Below are 8,896 nucleotides of genomic sequence, written 5' to 3' on the forward strand. Positions count from 1 at the left end.
AGGCTGAGAGCCCTGAACCAAGCCCATTTTTTGTTTTCTGCATTTCTCATGCATGGCAGGTTTTACAGCATGGAATTGACAATTTTTACTAGGTGGTAATCTTTTAATGTACGATAGAGTTTTTCTGATTCACTGTATCATACTTAATACTTAGAGTAAATATAGTTGATCAGGAATATTTATGTTTTGCTAGGAACGGGAATAATGCAATTACATAAAAAATAAAAGCCATTTTGAGTATGTCCTGTATATTTTCAATACATATATCACATACACAGTAATCGACGAAATGCAACAATGATTTATTGTACTAATAATCTAATTAAACTTGTCTATAAAATATCCTACGGTCATTAATATCGGATATTACACGATCTAGAATGAAGTAATGTTATTCTACACTACCCAAGTTTGATTTCAATTATGTTCTCTTCTCACGTACATATTGTTTGTCTTTTTAGTTTTGCATATAGCCGCTTAGAGGGCGCCACCAATAACACCTTCCGACACAAATGTAACCTCAATCTTTTGATGACATAAATCGAGAGTTTCATTGCGATTGCGATACATAAGTAATGTAGACCTGGATCCCGCGTATGAAAAAAAGTTAATTAATAGCAAGATGAAAATTTGTTAATAGCTTAACGGTGTCTAGTCGGACAAACTTTGGTGTACGAGAACATTGGAACAGGAGAAGTTTTAATTGTGGAACAGGTTTCGATGTATTTTGTCGGACATTTGTTTTTTAGTTGTTAATGCAGCCAAATCGCCTGTCCTCTCAAATGCGCTTCATTAACAATTAAAAAGCAGTGTTTTAGAATAAAACGTGCCAAAAAATCTTATGGCGAGCTGATGGAAGGTTTGAACTTGAGTTTAGCTACTTAGTAATTTCAAAAATTATATTTTTTACTTGTGTTTTTGAACCTTGAAAACCGTCATTATCCGATTTTTTTTTCAGTTTTAAATTGTTTATAACTCGAAAACGATTAACTTTAGAGAAAAATTACAAAAGACCTTTTTTGTTCCCAATGAAACAAAGAACCTAAAATAATGTCTACCCGGGTCGAACAAAATTGATTTTTATAATTTGTTTAAAAATTTTTTTAATAAATGTTGTAATAACTCCGAAATTATGACATTTAGGTATAGAGAATATCACATGAAAAATAATCAGTATTTCTTAAGGGATTCAAAACGCAAAAACATACACGGTGCTCCATTTGAACTAAGAAAGTTCAGTAGATTTCCAGGAAAACGGAAGATCTGACAACAATGTAATTACCACTATAATATCGGCTGCATTAGAAAGTCCTCACCCAGCAAAATCTATAAATATCGTGCAAACTGTTTCCGAGATAATTGAGGGTTTCCATACATACAACTAACTTTGCATATTCATATTCAAACTTGAATAGTAGAATTATGATTAGTTTCGACGATTTCTTAGAACAATCACTATATTACACGCTAAATAGTTCAGTCGAGCGAGATGAACAACGTAGGAACATTTCTAATTGATCAATGAGATAACTTTATGTGCACAGATTACTCTGAATAGTACAGAAGTAAAAATTCTAGCAAACTTAAGTTTTTTTCTTGGTTTCTAATTACATCGTTGAGGTCAATATTCAGATTAGAAAAAGTACAATACATTTTTAAATGTTACAACTATTTGGGATCATTTTCATTTTACCTAATGACGTCCAGTATACCCACACTGCAATGCTCGTCTCTGTTGAACATATGATATGGTGCTTCTCAGAGGCTTTCTTCAGTGCGACACAAGTGACAGAAAAAAGGTACGTTCGTGATACATACACATTTATTCCAGTTGTTGATAGATGGCGCTATAGTCGGAAAAGAAATGATTTATGTATTTACCTATTACATATCTATACGACTATAATTTAGAGTTCTTCTCAGTCTTCAGTGTGTCATTAATGACGTAATATATGATTTTAAGAATGTACATAATCATAGCATGACGTTTTAGTTAAATCTGACAGTTGTCAGAATCGTAATCTTAATTTGGTATAAAAACAAATCAATTGTGTTTATTTCATTTATAAAAAGGTAGTATGTTCTTTGATTTGTATAGTCTTATAAATTGTACAGATTATAGTCGTATACATAAATCATTTTTTGTTCGATTATAGCTCCATCTATCAACAACTAGAATAAATGTTATAAATGACTAATCACGGACGTACCTTTTTTCTGTCACTTCCAACTTAATGCGTTAGAAAGAAATCGAAAAACTGTGAAGCATTGAAAGATGCCTCTGAGGAGTATAGTGGATTATTTGAAGAAAATACAACCTAAAACGCAATCTAAAAAATATTCTCAATTTTCTAAACCAATTTAATAGTATTTTTTTAGTTTTTAAAAGGGATATGTTTACATAAGTTTAAACCAGTGAGCTGATAGACTAGGCCTGGATCCCACGTACCAAAAAAAGTTTATTAATAGCAAGCTGAAAATTTGTTAATAACCTTAACAGTGTCTAGTCGGACAGACATTGATGTACGTGAACACTGGAACAGGGAAAGTTTTAATTGTGGAACAGGTTACAGGTTTCGAACGTCAAACTACGAAAACGTCCCATGTATTTTGTCGATCAGAACTTTCAATTGATTTGTTACCCTTTCATTAAACTCTCATGCTAAAATCAGACTGCTATTTACCACCAATATAATTCCTGTCATTTGACATGTTCTACGTGTCGGACTTATTAAAACGCAAAACTTATTTGTCAGACAAACATTTTTTCATATATTAAATAAAGTTTACTATTATATTAAATAAACTTACAAACAACCTGCTAGTTTTCACAATCATAAAATTATCAGGATGACACCTTCCACAATTATTAAAACTTCCCTTGTTTCAGTGTTCCCATACATCAAAGTTTGTCCGACTAGACACTGTTAAGCTATTAACAAATTTTCAGCCTGCTATTACTCAACTTTTTTTTGGTACGCAGGTTCCAATCCTAGACCTTGGGCCCGTACTTGTTGTCCACAGTTGTGAATAACTGAATAAACGAAGTCTTATGAGGGAGGTAACTATGATTTTTTAGCCATTTTGTTGTGGGCCCAAGACATATGACTATTTATTTTTTGTTGCTGGCGTAGATAATTTACGAACGGTTTGTAATAACTCTGTATATTTATATTGAATGTAACAATTGCTGTAAATTGTGCCGTGTTAATGACCCCAAGTAACCAAAACACGTGAATTGCAAATAAAAAAAAATATGAATGCAATAAAGGCTGGATTACTAGAATTCGGGAACAATCTGTGCACATTTTTCACAAGTTTAACAAAAGAATTTCATGAAATCTAAATAAATAAAACGGAATTGTATATACAAGTTTAATGATAGACGAAATGGATGTCCAACATTCAGTTATTGACATAAAAAACAATTCAAAATACTATAGTACGGGATCACCATCACCCTTAATTAAAAAAATGTTAATTAACTTTGTTTAGTTAACGTTGTTTGTTACTCCGCGATTCAAAAACATATTTCGGTGTGCATCACTTTACACTTTTTACTGTTTGACACACAAAACAGAACAGAAATTGAAAATAAAAGTTGGCAAAACTTAAAAACGCGGTTTTCTCAAAAATGCTTTTTTCCAAGGCGATGGACATTGTAACTGAAAAACTACTTGACCGATCCACCTGAAATTTTGTATATATTTTCTTTAGACATTGCGCGAGGTGACGCTGCACATACGTTGATTTTAAATAATTAGCCGGCCAAAAGTCAAATTTCAAAAGTGACATTAAAAATTCAAGACACGTCCTAGAGACACCTGATGGTTTGTCTTAACAAAAACTTACTATCCCCACTCCAGAACTATTCACCGCACACGTGTGCACGTGCGAATGTGCGCGCATGTAGCTGTTCGTGAATTTTTGTTCCCTTAGCTTAGTAGTCAACTTTTTAAAAATTGTGACATTTTGCAATATTCACCTTATTTTTCAAAGTGATTGTGATGAAATCGAATAATTTAGGTAAGAATGAATATTTCTTAAAATATTTTTAGAAAGTTTACTGTTATTTTATATTATTTTTAGAGAGTCAAAAACAAGCATTTTTGTTTAATTTTTTTGTTTATAAGACATTTAGTTACATTATTGTCTCCGATCGAGCAATAGTATTTATTTTATAGCATACTGCATATATTTGGCTAATTAATGGCATACAATTTAGCTGCGGATGTCAGAAATACAGGGGTTTTTAATTTTGCTATATAGGATGACGTCACAAAAATAAAAGTACCTACATATTTATTTTAAATATAATAATTGCGATTTTTTTTGTTTTAACTATCTGGTGACTGCTCTGGCCTAAAAATAGTACTCCGTAAATATCTCTGAGACCAAATGGAGCTACAAAATTTTCCTAATCTAGAGGACAAATTAAAATATTTGGAAATTAACTTATTGAACTGTTATATCTGATAATTTAATCAATTTAAAACAAAGATTTCGAGATTTTAAAACGGCGATGATAGAGAAATGGTTAAAGACTCACGAAAAGATGCGGTATTTCTACAAGCAAATAAAGATTGGTTAAATGGAACATTTAAAACCTGTAGAAAACAAATAAATGTAACCAGGTCGGCTTCCTAAATTATTTGAGGACTCCAGTGAAAGGATGAAAAGAACAAAAACAGAAGAAATACGTTCTTTGCTTGATGGTGAAGCTATCGTTCATGGAGCACAGACATTACAGGCTCGTGAAAAAAGGAATGCTTCAAAAATAGCAAAAGAGATCCCAGATAGTGCAAGGAAATACATAGTTGCGTACAGGAAATTAAACTTCTTTTAATTTCTGACCAGCTATTAACAGGTTTAAGAAAAAAGAAACGTGTAAAGAAAAGGATCAAACCACGGGCAAATACTGAGTCCGATATGTCAGATACCGACTGAGGTATAAGTAAAAACCTGCATATTTTGTATTAATTTTAAATTTTGATTTTTTCTGTGAAAAATATAAGTCAATTTTTAAAAAACAATATTTTTCTTTGATTTCGTTTTCCTTTGATTTCGAATTTGAAAAAAAAAATCGTTTTTTTTTACTTCTGAGTGATACAAAGAAGTCAAAAATCGTTAAAACTACACAAACTCAACGGCGTTACCTCGAGAAACTCATAAGCTAATAAAATATTTTTGAATTTTTTATTTCACTTGATCCAATGACGAGTTCTGATGTCCATCGCAAAATCCATTTTTTTAGGTGTCTGTAGAAAATTTGCCACTGTTTATCTAATTTACAAATAAAAAAATTCTACAATACTTTAAAAAAAAATTCACAAAAATGCGTTTGAAATGTTGATTTCAAACCCTACCCCCCCTCCCCTTAAGGATAGCCATGAACATATTTTGATAGGCAAGCCATGCAAGATGTATTTGTCTACAGTGCTAGTCAAAAGTCCGTACACCCCCTCGTATATTTTGAACAGGTATACTATGGTTATACTCAGTGCTGTTTTTGTGACGGTACGCTCCGGTACGCCGTACCGGCACCTCTTGGGACAAAAAATTAAAAATACAACCAAATTAAAGACAAATTCCTGAATTTTTTCTTTGCTCCCAAATAGCTTTAAAACGCCCTTGTTAACGGTAAATTTAAAAAGTTTTCCCATGAGCAGACCCCCTTATGATCTCTCCCCAGACCCCCCGGAACATTGCGTACCGGAACCTCTATTGTTACAAAAACAGCACTGGTTATACTTATAATAGTGAAATTTGGAGGGAGGAAATAAACGGATGCCAGCTTCTTAACTAGTCATGACAGGTGACGTAATAGTGACAGATGGCGTTGCAGAGCCACTGTGACCGATAATTTTAAAATGGGACCTTATGGCAAGTGATACCTCGTTTGAAAGGTATTCAAAATACTTATTCAGTCATACTAATTTTTTTTGGGTTTTAGTTGATTTTGATGAATAAATTAAATAAATATAATATTGTAGTTTCGCATTTAATTAATAAAAATTCAAATGTCCGCCTATGGTTTTTTTTGTCAAAAAAGTTGACGTTTTTCAGTTCTCTAGTAGTTTTTACGCCTTTTTGACAAGTAATCATATGCGGAATTTTGATTAATTAAATGCGAAACTACAATTTTATATTTATTTCATTTATTCATCAAAATTAGCTTAAACTCAAACAAAAATAGTATGACTGAATAGGTACTTTCAATACCTTTCAAACGAGGTATCACTTGCCATAAGGTCTCATTTAAAATTGTCTGTCACAGTGGCGCTGTAAAGTCATCTGTCATAATTACGTCACCTGTCAAGGATAGTTAAGAAGTTTACATCCGTTTATTTCCTCCCTCCAAATTTCACTATTATAGGTATAACCGTTCAAAAGATACGAGGGGGTACGGACTTTTGACTAGCACTGTATGTATGAAATTTAATAAAAAAATGTTTCATCTGGTAAACAGATGGGTGAAGGTCGACCTAGATTCGGATATCTAGGTCTAGACTACTAAGCTAGCTGGCCGCAACAAATAAGACTTACAATTCGAGGTTACTGACCACTTTAAGATAAAAAATAACCACAGAAAACGCTGAAAGTTGTCATTTTGATGTTTTGCAGAACAGTAGCCTTGCACATAAATCGTATGTTATTACGTTATCATCCAAAACGCTGGTGACTTGAGGTTCTAATTACATAAGTCGTCACAAAACTGAATGTTGGAAGTTCTAAAAATGTTTCGATGATTATTGGGAGTCTTTTTTTCATTTTATTTATTTAAAAAACTAAAATACAAAATTAAATTAAAAAACTTATACGACTGTGTAGAAGATCTGCATTTTAAACATTTTTTAAAATATAATAACAATGTTAGCTTAGTAACTGACACATTTCGCTCCACGGATTTTCAGTAAGTACTTGGCTAATATTCAAGCAGCGAGTGTATTAATGTACCATGTAGCCTACATGAAGATTTGGAAATAATAGAACACTCTTATTATTGTAAAACGTTGTCTTTCTTCATATATTCGCATACTTAAGCTACTGCAGCGAAATCCTCTAGCGCTAGTTGTCGAGAAAGTGCCTTATGTTACGAAATCGCATAGACAAACATTATAGAGACAATTATTGTCATGTCAAAAAGTCACAATCAACATGTCACTGCAAAGTGATAACATAAGTGTAAATCTACATTAAAAGCCACAGTTAGTATTAGACCAAGAGGCAGCGCTGAAAAATCTCTTTGAATTTACTAAAGCTAGATTTTTCACAGTTGATTACTGTGAGTGTGTAGAGAAACATACTGCGATCGGTCAAGCGAAACGTAGAACAGGGGTTAATGAGAGGGTATCAAAGTTGTTTTCCTACGAAGATAATTAAATCCATTTACTAAGGCAAAGGCTGAAAATCAGTACACACATTCTAAATTAAATATAAATAAAAGTTATTATAGTCGGTCAGCTGTATGACGGGACAGAGCCGGTCGGTCGGCCCCAATAGTCGATTGAGGAAATGAAGCATTTTGGCTCGCAATTTTTTCGTCCAGCATGGATTTACTTGAAATTTTCACAGAAGGTAGGGAATAGTCCAAGCATCATTTTCTATATCATGCCGCTATCATACGCTAAAACCTTGGGGGTGGTTACCACCCCATCTCGGGGGTGGGAATTTTTTATTACATTTTAACCATGTAATTCGATGGAAAAAGTGATTCTAAGAAAAAAATGTTTTTTACATTTTCTTCGTAAAGCTAATATTTTTCGAGTCATTCGCGCTTGAACATAACAGTTGACGAAAAAATCGACTTTTTTATAGGGTTTTTTGAGAATACCTCGAAAAATATTACTACTGGGGCCGACCGACCGGCTCTGTCCCGTCATACAGCTGACCGACTATAATAACTTTTATTTATATTTAATTTAGAATGTGTGTACTGATTTTCAGCCTTAGTAAATGGATTTAATTACCTTCGAAGGAAAGCAACTTTGATACCCTCTCAGTAACCCCTGTTCTACGGTTCGGTTGACCGACCGCAGTATGTTTCTCTACACACTCACAGTAATCAACTGTGAAAAATCTAGCGTTAGTAAATTCAAAGAGATTTTTCAGCGCTGCCTCTTGGTCTAATATATTCCTGGATTGTTTCTATTTCACTGCCATTTATAGTTATACGTCTGTGGTCATCTGTGTTTGTCATTATTTTTGTATTTCTCATGTTCATTTTTAGGCCGACGTATTGGAAGCTGCCTGCGAGTTACTCCATCATAATTTGCAACGAGCTCGTTATAATCACAATGTCGTCAGCGAATGTGAGGTGGTTCAGTTGTTGCCATTAACGTTAATGCCATAGGTTGACCAATTTGTAGTTTTGAAGACGTCTTCTACGGCTAGGTTTAAGAGCTTTGGCGATATTACATCTCCTTGTCTCACTCCTCTCTTATTGGGGATGTAATTTGTAGTTGTTGCTCCTAAACAGATGGAAAGCAATCACGAAAGGCTCTCTTTTGCACTTCCATCCAGTGCACATGAGACAGAAACATTCTTGTATATTTTTCTAACAAAAAAAAATAAATTATACACTATACGTCATTTTTGTGAGGTGTCTCACGTCATTTCACACCATTTTGTTCGATACTACTGATACTATAACAACTTCCCAAACAACTAACATCTATGGAGCTAACAGTCGATTGTCAAACTCTACACATGAGAATCTTGAAAGCAAACGATTCAAACAAACAGAAAAGTAATATACAAATAATGGATCCAAATATGTATTTATGTCCATTTTAGGCCTGGATCCTGCGTACCAAAAAAAAGTTTATTAACAGCAAGCTGAAAATTTGTTAATAGCTTAACGGTGTCTAGTCGGACAAACTTTGATGTACGGAAA

The sequence above is a fragment of the Diabrotica virgifera genome, chromosome 8 (assembly GCF_917563875.1).
Source record: "Diabrotica virgifera virgifera chromosome 8, PGI_DIABVI_V3a".
Classification (NCBI taxonomy): domain Eukaryota; kingdom Metazoa; phylum Arthropoda; class Insecta; order Coleoptera; family Chrysomelidae; genus Diabrotica; species Diabrotica virgifera.